The sequence below is a fragment of the Phodopus roborovskii genome, unplaced genomic scaffold (genome assembly GCF_943737965.1).
Source record: "Phodopus roborovskii unplaced genomic scaffold, PHOROB, whole genome shotgun sequence".
In the NCBI taxonomy this organism is placed as follows: domain Eukaryota; kingdom Metazoa; phylum Chordata; class Mammalia; order Rodentia; family Cricetidae; genus Phodopus; species Phodopus roborovskii.
In genome coordinates, this window is record NW_026126514.1 from 11755001 (window position 1) to 11774745 (window position 19745).

Consider the following 19745-nt stretch of genomic DNA (forward strand, 5'->3'; position numbering starts at 1 on the left):
ATAAACTAAGCCTTTTACCTTTTCTCTGAAGCCACTGGACCCCACATGTTAAAACAAACAAACAAGCAAATACTTTTTCTTTGCTCCAGGAGCTATAAGATACTTAGGTATCTGATAGGGTTTAGACATCATCCCTACCTGCCCCTTTTCGTTTGGCTTGAGTTAGGCAAGCTTTATGCATTACAATATCTATAATACGCATGGGGAACTATCTGCTGTGCTCAGGAAAGTTTCCTTATATTTATGAACCACTCTTAAAAAGTTTCTCCCTCCTCTTAGCAGTTATCCCTGAGCCTTTCAAGGAGAAGACAAAAATTAAAAACGAAATCAAAAAATAAGCAAAAAAAAACAAAACAAAACAAAAAAAAAAACAAGAACCAATTCTGATATGGATGTGGTGAGATGGAAAATAATGTGTCTGCTATGAAAATTAGTTTGGAGGCTTCTTTATAAATTTAAAATAGATCTACCACAAGATCGAGCTATGCCACTTGGGCATATATTCAAGTCACTCTTAATATTTCCTATAGAAACATGTTATTATCCATGAATATTGCTTTTGGATTCAGGAGCAAGAAAATGGATAGTCATTTGCTTAATGAATAATAGAATGATGAGCTTTTGTGTCACCCGAATTCTAAAGAATAATCTTCAACAAATATCCAAATGAACAATAATTGTTCTTATTGTGTGGGATCCCCCTTATCCTTGTAGACAATTAGGCATCAGTCCAAGAGGACAAAGGAGCAGAAGCAGCATCAGAGGGCTTTGTATGTCTTGTGAACACAGTGGAAATATCCTTCCATGAGAGAGTTTCAGGATGACAACTCAACCCTATTCCAGAGTGAGAGGAGATATAAAGATAGGGACAGAGGCCAGGTAAGGGAATCACCTAATTTGCATTTAACAGCACATTTGTATCCTAAAGCTTCTAGAACAAGTCTAAGTAACAGTCTGGCAACAGGTAGAAAGCTTGTATAGGGGATTGTGTCAAGGGTCACACTAAAGATAAGTCAGGTATCTGGGACAAGACAGTCTCTGGTTAAGGACAAATAGAAGGCAGGAAGTCCACTGCCAGGTAAAGAGGAGGGTCCTTTTAGTTGAAGAGCTGTCAGGTCACGGTAGACTGCCAGCTCTGAGTAGCTGGGCCTCCCAACATTCAGTAACATAATTTGCCAGTAAAAAATAACCTAAGCCTGGAAGGATAGCTTAGTCTCTAGCAATTGCTAGAATATCTGAGTTTGTCAGTCTTGCAAAAATAAAAATAAGGAATAAGGAACACTTAAAGAGATGTTATTAGGTCATAGGAATTGAGTATTTTATTAGTAAATAATTTCAGCTTAATTGCCTATAGTCTGTGTTAATACTTATTTTTTGCTTATAATGGAAGGAATCTGAATATACTTCATCCTCTTTTGAATAAGTATTAAATGATCCTCCCTATTTGCATGCTTTCTAAAACTGTAAATTCCTATCTATTTGTGTATGTCCTGTATTTATTAAAGCTATTTATTTGTACATTTACTTATTTATTTTAATTTTTGTGTTAATTTGTGCATTTTGCCAACATTCATGTATATTCACTAAGTAAATGCAATGCCTACTCGGGCCAGAGAGGCATCAGATACTCTAAAATTTGAGCTATAGATGGTTGTCTATGGCCATATACATGGATACTAGATATTGGCCCTGGGTCCTCTGAAAGAGCAGCACATTTTCTTAACCTCTGATCCAGGTCTTCATTCCCTAATTGTGTCATGTTTAACTGAATCAATTGACATTATCTCACAATTGTTTTCCAATCCCTGATTTATTTCTTCTGAGATTTGGGAGAGAACATATGAGTTTCGTAAGCTGAATCCCAGTGACACTTGACTCTCCCTCTTTTACATGGGTGAGGACACGTGTTTCTACAACAGCTTCTGTTACTCCATTGCTGTACAGCTGACTTCTCCATACTATAAAAAAAATGGTATTTTGCCAACCCTGTGTGTGTGTGTGTGTGTGTGTGTGTGTGTGTGTGTGTGTGTGTGTGTGTATGAAAACCTGGGTATTAGAAGCACCTTTCTCAGAGACTATGAACAATGGAAAGCTGCTGTTGATCTGGTGCAATGCTAGGTATCCACATATGGCCCCCATTTTTCCTGCCCACAGATCCTATACTTCATGGAGTATTGACATGTAGCTTCTGCGAAGGTTCCCAAACTGTAACACACAGAGCAGAATTCAAAGGAGTATTTCATATTTGCTCTAGTTTCATTCTGTCATGATAAACACTATGATCAGAAGAAACTTAGAAAATTCAATTTTCAGCTTGCAACTTACAGTCTATCACCTAGGGAATTCAGAACTGAAACATGAACTTGAAGCTAAACCCAGAGAGGGATGCTGTTTGTTGGCTTGTTGACAGGTTCAGGATTAGCCAACCTCATTGTACAGCTCAGGACCTACTGCCCAGGGAATGATGCTGCCAAGAGTGGGTTTAGAGATCATAAACAACCTAGAATATATGATAAAGATGTACCCATAGCCAAATAGGATCATAAAAGTTCCTTAATTGATATTATCTTCTCAGGTGACTCTAGGCTATATCACATTGACAGTTAAAGCTAACCAGCACAATGCTCATTCATGTGAAAATCAAGTATGGTTTCTGAGATTAATTACACTGCTTTCATTTTTGTCAGAATGCATCTTTTATGTATCACATTAATTAGCTAATTTAAAATTGCCCTGCAGACATTAAATACTTGGGAAACAATTTCTGTGTCATATCTCAGAAATCAAATAAGATATTTCATCTTAGATTACATATATACATGTGTATGCATATATATATATTCTTGATTCAATCTTATATATGAATTTGACTCATAATTCAATAACTATGTAATCTGAAGAATATCTATTTCAGTTATGTATTTATTGAAATATGTGTACCAGCATATGGATAAGTGACATAGCATGCTACTTTGAATTTATGTAGCCCTAAAAGGAAAAGCATGCCTATAGTTTTTTACTCACTTTAGCTGTTACTTGACTAGATAACATTATCAGATACATGACTTTATTGGAAATATATTTATATTATTGAATAAACTGGAATAGAATTGGATACTAATAAGAATAGTTTTAATTTCATAGTAAATATTCATCGTGACAAATTTCCTGTTTTGCATAGGGTTTTATATTTTTTTGACTCATCAATCTTGTAAATAACTTATTTCCCTTTGCAAAATGTTATTTGCAGCAGGGAAAGCAGAGGAGTGAGGTTGGATGCCAGATGTTTAATTAGCACCACTTCATCTCACCCACATCAAGTAGTTTAATGTTCTTACAGAGGAAGAAATTATGAAAGTATTTCATTTAAAAGATGCAGTAAGTCCTTCTAAGTGATTTGGTGACTTTGTAATCCAAATTACTACCTATTCTAAAGAATATAGAAGTATATTCTGACTTCATAGTGAATTTTTTCAAGTAGTAAAAGGTCAAGTAATCAAGGTAGAGATATTATATGTAAGTGTTAAACAGTATATGTAGGTCTATATGCATATATTTATCTATAGAATGTTTTCTTGCTAAACACAAAATTGTAATGCAATCTACCCGAATGAGCAAGGTAAATTCATAATATTTTTTAATTAAAATATTCTTGTCTGCTTTACATCACGACATAGTTTTATATCATATCTTATTAGAAAAGTTATTTTGTACAATTTACTTCAGAATCTCTATGTTAAGATGATTTACCGCCCACTGACTAGGAAGATTATATTTAGTTTACAGCTAGGTACACAGAAAGTAACAATAGATATCAAATATATTTATTTTGACATTCCCCAAAGGGTTAATTAGTTATTACTTATTGTTTCTGCTAAAATTAAAATGTATGAGAAATATTTAAATGATAGTGCAAACTTCCTTTAAAGTATTTCACAAAATGCTGAAAATTTAAAAGACATCACTCATATATAATAAAATACAAATATCCCCTTGGATTCAGATTATTTTCAATGTTAAAATAAATATTATGAAATCTTTCATTCCTTTAATATTAGCTGTAATTATTTAGACATCAGTATTTTAAGTTTGAAGATCTTCATGATAAATCTGTCACTAAGTTTCAGGAATAGCATGAACTTGTAAGATCAAGTTTCCAAGATGATATCATTGTGAATTGTTTTCAATACATTCAAATATATAGTTTAACTGACATAAGACATCATTTCAAATAAGTAGCAAGTTATCATGAGTAGGAACTACAGAGAACTGGGCTTGTCTAAGCAAAAACAAAACAAAACAAAACAACAACAAAAAACAAAACAAAACAAACAAACAAACAAAAAACGCCAAGCTGTTGCTGACTTGGAAGTTAATAACCAGTATTTAGATGGCTAGAGCAAGATATATAAGTTCCTAAAGGAAGAGGAAAACATTAAGCTGTCTTACTTAGCTGTGAGCTATAATCCTGACTTGCCTGTCAAGGTATGCCCAATTATATAATAATAGCAAGAAGACCTTGGGAGAAACCAGCTACTTTCCGATTAAGGTTAAAACATATTCCATCAGATGAAACCTATACCCAGCTCATAATGCAATTAGAGAAATGGCAATGAAGTTTATAATTTGAGCAGGGCTCTCCTTACATTCAGAAGCACAGAGGATCAGAAAATATCTGGGGTTCTAAAGAGCATATGTGTAATCTTTCCAGCAAATCAGCAGCCCTGTGATTTCATTATTAACTTACATGCAAGAGAAAATGATTAACCACACTCCCCTCCCATACCCCCACCCCAATTCCATATGTAGGGGAATACCATCCAGTTGGGGTCATGTAGATCTGACAGGTCATGTGAAGTAGGGACTAGGGCTTCTCTCCTGTATCTAGGTTAAGGCAGTATCCCTCCATGGGGGATGTGTTCCCAAGGTCTTTTGTGCACCAGGGATACATCCTGGCTCCTCTGTCCGAGGTCCCTTAGAATGCTCAGTCCTTCTTGCCGAGGCCCATATTCATGGGGGCCTGTGTCAGTCCCATGCTGGCTTCCCAGCTATCAGTCTGGTGGCCCATTAGCTCCTCCTTGTTCAGGTCAGCTTCTCTATGTGTTTCTGCAGCCTGGTCCATCTGCATCTGGGTTCTAGTACGATCCAGTGTTTATGTATGGGTGTTTGCTCCTGTTTCCAACAGGTATTAGATGAGGGCTACATGGATAATTTAGTTGTTGATCTCACTATCCAGGAAGGGCATTTATGGTAGCCTTTCCATGGAAGCTCAAATTGTTAGTTGGTGGCGGTCTTATAGTTATCTAGACCTTTCTTTGTGTTCAATTTTCTCTTCAAACCAATATTGGCTCCTTTTATGTTCTCTCTCTCTCCTCTCTCTCTCTCTCTCTCTCTGTCTCTCTCTTTCTGTCTGTCTGTCTGTCTCTCTCTATCTCTCCTGTCTTCTCTTCTTACCCAGACTCAATCTTCCTAGTCAACATGTTTTCCTCTCCTCCCCCTCGCTTTCAACTACTTCTCTCTCAATTCACTGCCCTCCCTCCACTTCCCCTGCCCTCTGGGGGACTTGTCCCTTCCAGCTTCTGTGAGGGACTTTATATGAATCTCTTAGAATACACCTTGTATCCTAGTTCCTCTGGTGGTGTGAATTATAGGCTGGTGATCCTTTGATCTAGGTCTAAAATCCATATATGAGTGAGTACATACTATGTTCTCCTCTTTGTGACTGGGTTACCTCATTCAGCATGGTTTCTTCAAGTGCCATCCACTTGCATGCGAATTTCAAGATACCATTATTTTTTTTCTGCAGAGTAGTATTCCATTGTGTAGATGTGAGGGCAGAGAGGGTAAAAGTGAGGGAGAGAGGAAGAGAGGGGAGAAGGGAGAGAGGGAGGGGGAACTGGGATCGACATGTAAAATAATAAATTAAATTTAAAAAATAAAAAATAAAAAAGAGAGAGAATGATTAAATTTTTATTTTCCCAATCCTCTCATTAATAAAAAGTGGAACATTGTTTTCAGTTGCAGTCACAAGTGTATCATTACAACATTCTGTATACCAAAACAAAATGAGTGGTCCTCAGATATTATCCGTTGTAAAAATCACACTTATTGTAAAGAAACTTGACAGGAAAACATATATACTGATAACTGGTACACTGAAATTTCTTGTATTTCTAACTGAAAAAGAGTGCTGTGGTTAAAATAATCAATGTACAAGATTTGTAGACTGAAAATCCTGAGGGAAAACATGACAAAATCTGGGGCTCCCACATTTGAGAGATGTGGTCAATAGAAACAGGAGGTTGTAATGACAAAATAATGAAAGATATCCAATCAAAATATTGGCTTTAGATTAAGTCTTATATATTTTGTTTGTCTGTTTTTTCTCTCCATGTCTAAAGTTAATGTTACAAGATTATAGTTAATTTCATGATTAAAGTTATCTTGGGACAGAAATATAATTTTGAATAAATAAATTTTGTGCTAAGTTGTACATTCCATTTTTCATATAAATTGCAATTATTTACATATTTGATTAGTGTTAGTCTGATTGCAATATAGTATTAGATGTTTGGAACTTTTTTGCTCTTTTCTCCATGTAACCATATTTTCTATGCCTTTTTGAGGACTTGTACTTTGGGAATAATTATTCATATCAAGTAGTGTTCTAGGAATTTTAGCACCATATCTATAATGCAGTGGTTTTTGCTGATGCTTTTGTTTTTTTTTTTTTTTTTTTTTTTTTTTTTTTTTATTCAACTTGTTTTAATGACTTATCAATAAGGGAAACCAAGCATATATTGAAACAGAAAAATAAGCACCAAAATTTGTGTCTTACATATTTACATAAAGCAAAAAATATAGACTACACATTGTAATTCAGGAATAGTAGATAGATTGCATTGTTTCATGAAAATATTACATTGTCTCTTAAGAAAAGATTTTGAGCCTCTTTTATTAGAATCTATAAAATTCTATACCAATTTATCTGCATTTCTATTGACTAAAACAACATACCCACACATTATGAGATATAATGAATAACCACAATTTCTAGATCTACTAGTTATATCTTTTATATGCCCTAAATTTTTGTGACTTCAATATTTGTATTTTAAAGTATGTTTTGATAAAATTATTAGAAAATATATACATGATATTTAATAAATGCCTTCTACACAAGTAATAATTATTGTATATAATTCCCTCACAACTCGAGTCTAATAAGTTCACTTTCCTCAATTTTGATATAAGAAAATACATGCATACAGAAATCAGATAAGTTGTCAGTAGCACAGAACAAACCAATGGAAGAAACAGGTCTGAAAATTGGTCTTACCTCTGTTACAACTCATTCAATAAAATGCTTACTTTATAAAAACAGGAGTACCCATGCTTGTGTCTCAAACCAGTTTACAACATTTGGGTATGGGTGATGGCAGAGATAGGTAACTCCTTTGAGTACTCATGCATGCTGACCTCTTTTTTTTTTTTTTTTTTTTTTTATAAATTCTAAAGAATCAAGAGGTTCTGGGAAAATAGAAATGATGGAGAATACATGAAAAACCACACCCATGCTTGTGCTGTTATTTACACAATGTATGATTCTCTACTACTTGCTGTTCTAATTTTCATCTTTTACATGAAATGAAATAAATCAATAATGATTTTTTTTTGAGATGGGAAGCTGATACAATTGTGGGGCATTGTGAAAAAAAAAGCATTAAAAGTATAATAGTTTAGGAGCAGAAATAGTCATTGGTTAAAATGAAAATTTAAAGATACTTGTATGTGGAAATGCTCAAAACATTCCAAAATATAGAATAATTGAATATCTTTAATCAATGACTTTTCATCTCTCAATGTTATATTCAACTGTTTTCAATGACTACTTTTCATCTCTCAATATCACATTCAGCTTTTTCAAAGGAGAATATTTCAAGATAAATATTAACAATATAATAGAAAGGAAATTTAAAAAAACACTCATACACTTGTTTGAAAAGTTTTATTTATTTATTTTTTGTAGTTACATAAGTAAGTCACACACAGGCAGATTAATATTTCATAACACTTTTATGTAAGTTAACTAAATATAGGAAACACACTCATTTCTGTCTATACTCTTTTTCCTTTGTTTTCTCCAGTGTGCCTTAAACAACTGACCAATTCCTTGATGGATCTTATTCTTATATAAATATATTTTCATAAATATATCACCAATCTTCTGCTTCATTTATAAGGTGCACTCATGTCTCGGGAATATAATTCAAAATTGTATTAACATGATAGAGAAATCATTTTTGCGTTCTATATCATCAGATATAGAATAAGTGTTGTAGTTAACAATAATGAAATTAGAGAATGTACGCTAGAAAGAAATTTAAAATATCTTTACAATACTCTGTGTATTCATATTCACTTCTACTGTATATTAGATATGATTTAAGGACTAAGAATGAGTGAAATAAGGCCATCCCTATGTTGATATTTTTGTCTATAGATGTATTTATATACTATTCATTTATTAGCTAGCTGTCAACTAGAATTTGTGTATCTACCATCTATCATATAGTTATCAATCTTTCATCTAGTAAATGATCTATCAGACATCTGTTTATGCATTATCTACTGTTTACTTACATTTGAGTATATATGTATGTAAATTAATATCAAGGTACACATTGATCACTGTTTTGGTTTATAAGATTATGAAAACACAAAAGTATTTGAGTACAAGACAAGATATGATCTTCAGGCTAAAAATTATTCTCAGTGTAAATAAATCTTTAATATTATGGAAAAACTATAAACTATTATCATAGTACATACTCTAATGCACAAATAATTTAATTTATTGAGAATGCTCATTGAGGCAGGATTTCTCTGTGGCTTTGTAGGTTGTCCTGGACCTCATTCTGTAGACCAGGCTAATTTTGAACTCACAGAGACCCACTTGCCTCTGCCTCCAGAGTACTGGGATTATAGGTGTGTCCCAAAAATGACCGGCTGAGAATGCTACTTTTTAGCACAATTTCGTTTCTGTAAACATTGTTTGGCCTTTACTAATTGAATTAAATTACTGTATTAAATAGATTCTGTGTGTCACAAACCCTAATTTTCCATATTTCATATTTATTTTGTTCTATCTTCAGAAATATTAGACATGTTAGTCACTGAATGTGGCCAAAGAAGATATTCAAGGTCAGAGAAATCATATGATAACTATGCTTTGTTTAAAGAATAGCCAAAATATTACTAGCCATATAGAATAATTTGGTATATACCATGGTAGCATACATGACATTTATACTGGTTTCTTCATGATACTCAGCATGAACAAAATCAGACATGTAGAAAATATTGATATTCATTAAAGAGTTTTCATTTGACCTTCAGTGCTTTCCCTAAAATTCATTTATCTCATATAATCTAATATCAATCTATATTTTTTGATATTTAGAAGTTTCCTTTTATAAATGTATTAAAAATATAATAACTTTACTTCCTGTTAAAAAAGAAACTAGCAATATAACAAACTAGGTTTAATGAGGCTGATATACAAACCTCACACATTTATTGTTTTTATACATTTAGTGACACCAGGGCCCCAATGCAATTAAAATTTCCTTAACTAAGAAACAGGCAAGCAATAACAATGGTAGTTTCATGATCCATCTGTCTCAGAAGAGTTTAAGGCCTCCCTCCCATGAGGGATCATCAAAGTCTAACACATATTTGGAGTAGGAACTAGGCCCTCCCCCATGTTTCTAAGATTGTTTTTAATTTAAATAAAATTATATTTTATGAAAATAAAATGCTATAGGAATCCACAGAAACAGCTGTGGGAGCTCATGGACCATGTCTGACAGTTGGGAACCAGCACTGAACCATATCAGGCCATCTGTTCGTAGGTGTCAGTTGAGAGGCCTGGGAAGTCTATGGGGCCTCTGGCAGTATAACTAGTATTTATCCCTAGTTCATGAATGGTCTTTGAGAGCCCATTCCTCTCTCAGCCTAGATACAGGGGGAAGGGCCTAAGTCTTGTTCCAATTACGTCAGACTTTGATGATCCTCCATGAGAGGCCTCACCATCCCTGAAGAGTGGATGGGGTGTGGGATGGGAGGTTGGTGAGGAACAAGGGAGGATCGGAGGAAGATGGAACTGGGATTGGTATGTAAAATAAGATTGTTTATAATTTAAATGAAAATTTATTAAATTTAAATAAATAAATAAAATCTGGGATGTAAGAAAAAGAGGAGTTTAAGAAGACTTTAACATATCTCTCCATATCTGTTTATAATATTTCAAACAACAGTGAGTGCAAAAAATATGTGGGTTGCATATGAATATTGGCATATAACAAAATTCATAAATTATTTAGTTTTCTTAATGGTTAAGATACCATTATTTTTTCAGTGTCCATGTACCTGCAGGCTTAGATTACAAAATCGATAGAAAAAGGCTTATTTATAATCAATACACTATAAGACAACTATGAAGTCTGCTCATAAAATAGTTATGATATCTCACTGAAGTGAGAAGAAATAACAATGCATTATATTATATCTCAATGTTAATTTTTAATTGTTTTTTTGACTTATGGTTAGAGGTCAACCAATTTAAAATTTTACACTATAGAAAATAGAAAGTTAGTTCTGTTGATAAAATTATTGCCACAAAAGGTGGAACTTGAGTTTCAGTACTAGGACCTGTAGAAAAGCCAGGCACAATAGTCTGTGTTTTTAATTCCAGCCTGGGGAGATATAGATGGGCTCTGCCTCTGGAGCTCATGGTTAAACCCTCGAAACTACTTGAGTTCCAAGACAATGACACTGCCTCAAATACCAAAAGTGAAGACAGGGAGGAGTGATGACCAAAATGGTCAAGACCAGGCTGTAAAAATCCACAGAAACTGCTGATCTGAAAAAGGGAGAGCTCATGGACTCCAGTCTGATAGCTGGGAAATCAGCATAGGATCGACCCAGATTCCCTGTATGTGGTGTCAGTGGGGAGAACTGGGAAAGTCTATGGGGCCTCTGGTAGTGGATCAGTATTTATTTATCCCTAGTATACAAATGGACTTTGGGGGACCATTGCACGTAGATACTCCCTCGGCCTAGACACATGGGGGAGGGCCTGGGCTCTGCTCCAAATGATAAGACAGACATTGAAGACTCCCCATAGAAGGCCTCACCCTCCCTGGGGATCAGAAAAGAGATAGGATGGGGGTTGGTGGGGGAAACAGAGAAGGACAGGATGGGAGGGTGCAGAAACTAGGATTGATATGTAAAACAAGCTTGTTTTAAATTTAAATTTAAAAATGTAAAAACAAAACAAACAACAACAAAAATAGAAAAAAACAAAAGTTTACATTTTCTGAGGAATAACAGCCAGAATTATCTTCTGATTTCTGCATACATGTGCAGCTGCACACACATACATGAACACATGACTACACACACACACACACACACACACACACACACACAAACATATAATATGTCTTGACTTTGGTACCCAATATACTCTGTGATAGCAGAAGTAGGGTAAGCTGAGTTTGGAAAATTATCACTTTGTCTTTTTAGAAGACATTGTAACAAGTACTTGTAAAGTGATTTTTTTTTTTTTTAAATCCACTGTTGTATTTTCATCTTTTAAAAACTAAATGGAACATCTTGAGTTTATTTCTAAGTTTGGAACTAAGATCATTCCATGTGCACATACTTACTATTAAAATATGTTTTTGACTTATTTACATTTTATTAATATATAACAATTTAAATTTATGAAATAATCGGTTTACTTATAAAAGATGTTACAAGATTGCAGAAAAGAAGATGAGATGAATCACCCTTCAAATGGACTTTAAAAGGTTAGATATAGTATTAGGCAGCAATGATGGGTCACTAAGGGAGAGACTGATCCTTCATTTCTGAAACATGACTTCATTGGGAAAGATAGTTTTCATTGATAACATTATCAGAGTATTGACGGGACACATTCTTTGGTTCTGGGAAACAAAAGAAATTTGTTACGTTGGTTTCCATTAAGTTTAATGGTCTCAAAATATGTGTCCTGGCCTATGTGTATGTGCCAGAAGAAGTTACAAGGCATGGAAGCCATAGATAAAATGTCACAGAGGCCATTCCCACGATTCTTCATGTGCATGGCTGGGATAGAATATTATTTTAAGGTGATTGACTTTTGTTTATGTTGTATTTGTTTAACTCTGTAAAGCTGTGATACTTTGCCTATCTGAAACACCTGGCAGTGATAGCAAAAAGCTGAATGGCTAATAGCAAGGTGGAAGCAAGGACACATTGCCCTGGCAGGCAGAAGGAGAATTTAGGAGAGAAAAGTAGTACAAGAACGAGAGAAGGGCATCAGGAGCCAGGCACAAGGCCAGTCACCAAGTATAAAGGAAAGTAAGATATGCAGAAGTAAAACATGTAAAACCCCAGAGGGAAAAGGGTGATGGCTTAATTTAAGAAAATGTGGCTAGCAAAAAGTCAATCTAAAATAAAATGTCCAAGATCAGATGTTCATAAGTAATACTAAGTCTCTCCTCTCCCTCTCTCTCTCTCTCTCTCTCTCTCTCTCTCTCTCTCTCTCTCTCTTCCTCGCTCTCTCTCTCTCTCTCTCTCTCTCTCTCTCTCTCTCTGTGTGTGTGTGTGTGTGTGTGTGTGTGTGTGTGTGCGTGTGTGTGATTTATTTGGGAGCATGTTGATAGACCCCTCAGAGCAGGAGATTCAAAAGAGCAAAAGCACTTCAAACTGCACATGACTATCTAATAAAAGACTTGAAAAATGAGGCCACCAGTGGTTATGTTAACATAGAAGGACGTAATATAATGTGGTCTCAACCACAGACAAAAAACTACAGGCAACTAAGCAATGTTGAGAATGGGAGAAATGGTCTCTCCCAAGGAAGATTCCCTGAATGAGTTATCCAATGTAAAGTGGTTAGTCTTGTTGTTATATACACAAATGTAACATCGTCTAAATCAAAAATGTACTGTACCATTAAAATTTCAATTTATCTTGGGCCTGGTTATCATGAGAAGAGGAACAATAATGACAAGTGGGCAAGTAGGATCAATGTACATTATATGTGTGTAGTTACAGGTCTTCCGTCCTATTCCTTTTCACCCAGGTACCAACTCATCCCTCTGTTTCTATAGTGCTCTCTTTACAGTGTCAAGACTGCAGCAGGCTTATTTATTAAAACTGTATGTGGCTAATACAACACTACAGATGTATGTGTAGCACTACAGGTGTGTGTGTAGCTAGGCCTTTTCATTATCATTTACCAAAAGTAATTTCATTATTGTCCCACTTGTATGTAAACTTAAGGTAATCATGTACAAAGGATAAAATAATTTAAAGAGTAGACAATAATAAATGCTAAGTCAGATTTCAAATGAAATAAGGTATACATAATAAAGGGCAAAATGATATTTACTGCTTCTGGCATAAAATTTTAATCTGTCAACAATTCTTGTTTGTCCTTCGGTAAATGTGATTTAACTGATGAAAACATATTCTTCGTCATTAGTTTCCAGCACCCAATTATATTTCAGTGGTGACATTTCAGATTGGGCACATACTTTCAATACTTGAATAAAATGATTATAGACAGCAGTGTAAAGAAGCAACCAGTGTCTGATTAATAATGTTTGAGTGGATTTGTTTATACAAATGTGCACTGTTACAGCTGCTTGGATCTAGTGTTGAAAACTGAGTTTTAGGAAATGAGCGTTTCTGATCTTTGCATTTTTCCACATGCCTCACTTCGATGACTTTGCCTTGAAAGCCAGAGGAAAAAATAAAGAACATGGTATCCAGTATTAGAGAGTAGTGTATAGTTTATGGACAAAAAGAATGACTGTAAGTTCATCTAAATGAACCCATGAATTTGTTTACTGAGTCACTTAAAAGCATGAATGAAAGAAACAACCTGTTTATTGTGGATGATAGATCAATGAGCTATATCACCTAGTGGAATAGGCTGCTGCTTGCCTATACAAGTTTTGTAAGGGACTTCATAGTCTTGCAATTTACCTGAGAATTTAAGTCTTAACAGTTCTTGGTAAATTTCACTAATCTATGAGGCTCCCTTCCTTTATGTTGTGTAAGGTGTACTTTCCAATTTGGCTTTTATATATTTTTATATATAATTTGGCTTTTATATATATTATATATTTATATTTTATATATATTTTATATATTTTGCATCTAATCTTCTCCCACATCCCCAAGTCCTGGTCCCATTCCTGGCTAACTGATATAAACACCTATTCCTACCCTTCTTTTACTTTACATGTGTATTGCTAACCCCACAATTAAGTTACTTAAATAGCAGTTCCCCAAACTTAACATAATTCACACCATGACAGAAGTAACTTTCAGGCTATCTATTAGCACCACCTGCAAAATCAAAGCAAAGACCTAATCCATAGAAGTCCATTGCTCTTGAAATGCCTCTAAATGTATTAACTTTCTTCTTATTTCTATCATTACACTTATGGCTAATTGTTCTGGTTCACTGAAGTGAACCATGAGTAACTATTTGGGTTATCCTGGGATCCCAGTTGGCTAAGTGGGACTCTATATTGGCCTAAATCCATATCTAAGTAGTCTTCTTTTATAGATACCCCATAGCACATCCTTCCATGTGGCTTTTCATAAACAATTCTTTTCGGAAAATACTCTATAATGCCATAGTATCCTCCATAATCCAAGAATGTTGCTGCTTAAGACTTTGCAGACCCATTATCACACCCATCTGCTTCATCCCCACCTATAATCTACTTTCTGTACTCTCTTCACGTGTTTTTGTTGTTGTTTATGCTGTTTTGTTTTGTTTGTTTGTTCTTAACCAAAAGGGTCACTTTCAAGTTTTCAGGATTCCACTTCTTTTCCAGATTAGATACAGAAAAACAATTATGGTGAGATTGTCATATGAGAGAGACATACAATTATTATTCAATATCCTGGGTGATTTACAATTTGAGACAGTATCACATCCTGCAGCTTCATCATTATAAGTTTCTCTTTGATAACAAAATTAATGAAATGAGACTAAATAATTTCTTTAAAAATATTAGACATTTTTTTTCATCCATTCTACTGTTGAGGGACATCTAGGTCATTTTCCAATTTCTAGCTACTGTGCATAGAACAGCAATAAACATTTTTGAGCAAGTGCCTCTGGGGTAGAAAATGTGGTACCTTTGCACAAGGAATTGTTTCTCATCCAGGAAACAATGGAATATGCAGGAAATAGTTGTAACTAGAAAATAAAATCATCCTGAATGAGGTGTTACAGAATAAAAAGACAACTATGTGTTCCCTTATATGTGGAAATTATCTGTCAAGTCAGTGATAACCAAAGTGTAAGACATGGAGTCACAGAGGTTTTATATAGAGTAAAACACTAAAAGGAACAGATAGATCTCATTAAACAAGGTAAATAGAATAGATAGATATGGGTGGAACCAAGGATGGAATAGGAAGCTCAGTTGGAGAGATGGAGAGAAGAGATTGTAGTAAGGACTATGGGAAGAGACAGCTAAAATTAAAGGTAATTTGATGAGTGTTATGGAATAATATTATAGAATATAGATTTCTCTCCCCAACCAACAGAAACTCCCAATTGCTGAAGACAAAAGGTACACTGTTGTAATTTAAGGAAAGTGGCCTGCAAGAGAAAGACTTCATTTGACAGGGTTCAAGGAGAGGTTTTTTTGTTTGTTTGTTTGTTTTTGTTTTTGTTTTTTTTGGGGGGGTTGTTATGTTTTGTTTTGTTTTTTAATTATGGAAAGGGATCATAAAAAGGGGGAAGGGAAAGGGAGAGACTGGCCTCCAGAGACAGGAGCAGCAGAAGATAGGAGAAAAGAAGAAGGGGAAGAGAGAAGAAAGAAAAGACAGAGAAAGAAACAGAAAGAGAAATAGAGGAGAGCAGAATGAGAAAAGAGGAGAAAGAATGATGTGAGCTGGGCAGAACCCTTTTATAAGGGAACATAGCAAATATGTACAGGTAGTTCTCTTAGTGGCTGCAGCTGAAGGCATATCCTGTCAGAACCCTAAGAACAAGCCAGTACAGATGCCTGAATAATAACACATAAAACTCGCTGAACATGGGTTTGTTTAGTTGGTACCTACAAAGGACCTTCAGCCCATGTTCTAGCATCAGTGGTAAAGTAAGGTATTCTGTACATTGTCAAAAAGGAAATGTAATCACCAAGTCAGCCACAAACACTATCTACAATGGAGTTCTGACTTGCAAGATATCCAAAGGCAATGGTGACACAATTTCTTGGAGTAACAAACCAATATCTTATTTGAATAAGGCATACTTCGTGAGATAGAACTGGTACTTGTAAAACTAAAGCCCAAGTACCGAAATAATACCAAAGAATACTGGTCTGGAAAAAAAGAACTAAATGTAGAAATTAAAAAATGACTGCTATTGCTTTTCTGCTATCCTCACAGATTTCTGCCTTGTTTACTCATTAATAGACAGGCTTCCTCCTACAGCAGATGGGAACAGATATAAGGAACAACAACCAGAATAAGAGACCTTGAAACATAGGGATCTGTAAGGAATATGGTTTTTCCTCTAGCCACCTGGTCTTGTCCCGCCGCCGCGCCAGCCCCAATTAACACACAGAGACTCTGTATTTGATATAATCCTGTTGGCCAGTTACTATTTTCTTATCAGCTAGCTCTATCTTAATTATTAACCCATTTATATGTATTTCCACGTGGTTTTCTTACCAGACCAGGCGGCAGGCGGAAAAACCATACACCTTACAAATGGCGCCCACGTGGCTAATACGAACTTCCACTTAAAATTTAACAAAAGCTTAAAAAAGGGTGTTGAAAACAAAATAACAGAAACAAGCAAGGTTTCTTGGTAGCAACATTTTTCTTGGTTGAACTCTGCATTGTGAGAGACAAGGAGATTGAACGGCTCCTTTAAGAGAGGTTTCCTGACTCAGCATAAGCACAAAAAACTGCAGGGCTTTAAAAAAGCACTGCTAACAATTTATTGGTGTGTATCAGAGCTGGCAATGGCAGTGACCACATCTCCAAGCCGGCAGCATGGGGCTGGATGGTAGTGCAGACTAAGGCAGCAAGCACAGCTCTCACTGATGGCGGTAAAATAGCCGCAGCCATATTTGATAAACTGCTGCAAAAACAACTATGCATTTCATTTTAGCAATGTTGTTGTTTACCAGATAAAAGACTTGTGGCCAGAAAAAGATAAAGATTTACAGTAAAGACAGATTCATATTAAGAAAAACCTCTAAAGGTTTACAGTGTGTTTTAAAATATAGGTAGACATGGGAAAAAAAAATAAAATGGTTTTAAAGAGACAAAGACGAACTGGGTGTGGTGACACACACCTTTAATCCCAGCACTCGGGAGACAGAGGCAAGCAGATCTCTGTGATTTCAAAGTAAACCTGGTATGCAGAGTGAATTCCAGGACAGATAAGAGTTACACAGAGAAACCCTGTCTCAAAAAATAAAAAATAAAAAGTAAAAGAAACGGAGTAATAATAAAGCCACGTAAAGATGAAAAGCTCAGAGAGAATCTGGTTACTGTATGGTATTATATTGTCTTTGTATTGTTTGACTGCTGAGGAAACAACTGTTAAAACAAATGCTGCTGAATTAATTCAATTTATATATTTTAAAAATGCTTTGACTCCAACATTTAAGTTCAAGGACAAGTTACTGGGGAAAAGGATTTCTATATTTGTTTCCACAGAAAATAAAAAGCTGTGGATTCCTTCCAGACTAATGTGGTTTGATCAAGCCATACCCCCTGAAACAGAGTTCCTGGTGATCCAACATTCAAAACAGCTTGACCAAGGCAGACTTGCACACTACAGCCAGGATATCTGCATCTTCTTAGGATCCCCGTGACAGTGCCCCCTATCAGCAGGAAGTAGTTTGGAAAGAACGACGCCCAAATTCCCAATTATTGTTTATAAATGTTTGTTTTCATTTAAATGGGCTTGGTTATAAATGGTTAGTGATCACAACCAATATTCTTTTTAAAGGTAAAAAGGGGATTATGCTATAGATAAGAATACTTTGTTTTGGAATGGATTTTCATTTATTGATACAATTTAATGTCAATTTTGTGATATGTATATTTCTCCTCTTGTTTAGGCACTGTGTTTATATAACTCATTTAAAAATGTAATGTATAATTAGTACAGATTTTAGATAATTACCTATAATAGTCAAAACTTATAGCTAGGTGAGTTACGTTTTCTGGATATACAGAGATGTATTTGAGATGAATAGGAATTCTTCAAATCTTTCAAAGACCTACAGAATATGGCATTTAAAATGGTTTAGGGTTTTTCTTGACAGTGAGACATAACTGTTCCTGGCAACACCACCTGCGTCAGAAAGGAAGATGGACATTGAAGAAACTCATTATGGAGTTTGCTTCCAATATGGCAAGACTAGCCATGTGGACAAGATACTGCTCTTGTCTGGACTGTTTGACTTTGTGATGTATAAACTGGACATGCAGGACTCACAGGAAAGTGACTGCTGATTCAAGATGGATATTGCTACAGAGATCCTGCTTCATGGAAGAGTCTGCAAGACAGTATGCAGGACATAGAGAAAAATGACTGACAAACTGCCAATACAAGAAGACAGTTTAAAGTTTCCTCCTTTGCTGAAGAGTCTTCCAGAAACACTATGGCCTATGGGCTGAAGATGGAAGATTACAGAAGAACTTCAGGTGACTGAAAAGACAAGATGTCTCTGTCATTTCTAGAGTGTATATACTATCCTTCTGTGGTCTTTGAAGGAGTTGAAGACAGATAGTTATGGTGATAGTTTTCCTTAGTTAGGATTCAATGATAAGGTACATATAGGACTTTAGACTCACAAGATAAAATAGATGATGGAATAGTTTATTCAAATCTTCCTAATTGTTAATGGACTAAATATTGTTAACTGTGATTCTTACTTGATAACTGTTGTGTTATATATTTTGCTATGTTAAGGTTAAAACCCTTCTTTTTATTTAAACATAAAAGAGGAGATGATGGGAGATGTCATTCTATAAATGTTTCTCATGCTGGTTAATGAATAAAGCACTGTTGGACAATAGGAAAGGAAGATAGGAGGGGCTAGGAGATAAGGAGGAAATAGGAAATAGTAAGGAGGAGTCAAGATGGAGAATGTGGAGAGAATGGAACCGCCAGCTGCCTCTAGCTGGTAAGAACACGTGGAAATATATAGAAATGGGTTAATAATTAAGACAGAGCTAGCCGATAAGAAACTAGGACCTGGCCAATAGCATTGTATCAAATACAGAGTCTCTGTGTGTTAATTGGGGTGTCCCACGTGGTGGCGGGACAAGACCAGCGGCGGTGGGTGAAAAAACCGTACTTGTTACAGGGATCTATGGGATACCCATCAAATCCCTGCCTTCAGAGCTCAGGGAACTCTTCAAAAGATGGGAAGACAGAGTGTGAGAGCCAGAAGGGACAGAAGAAACCAAGAAAACAAAGCCATTTAAATCAACATGAGCAAAGGTCATATGAAGTCACAAAGGCTGAGGAAGCAAGCACAGGGCCTGAAATGGTCTGGACCTGGTCCTCCATCTTCCAGTTTAGGTTTTTTATAGGATTCCTGAGTATGTGAATGAGTGGGTCTCTGACTCCTATCTACACCTTCCCTTGAGCTCTTTTACTTCTGTTG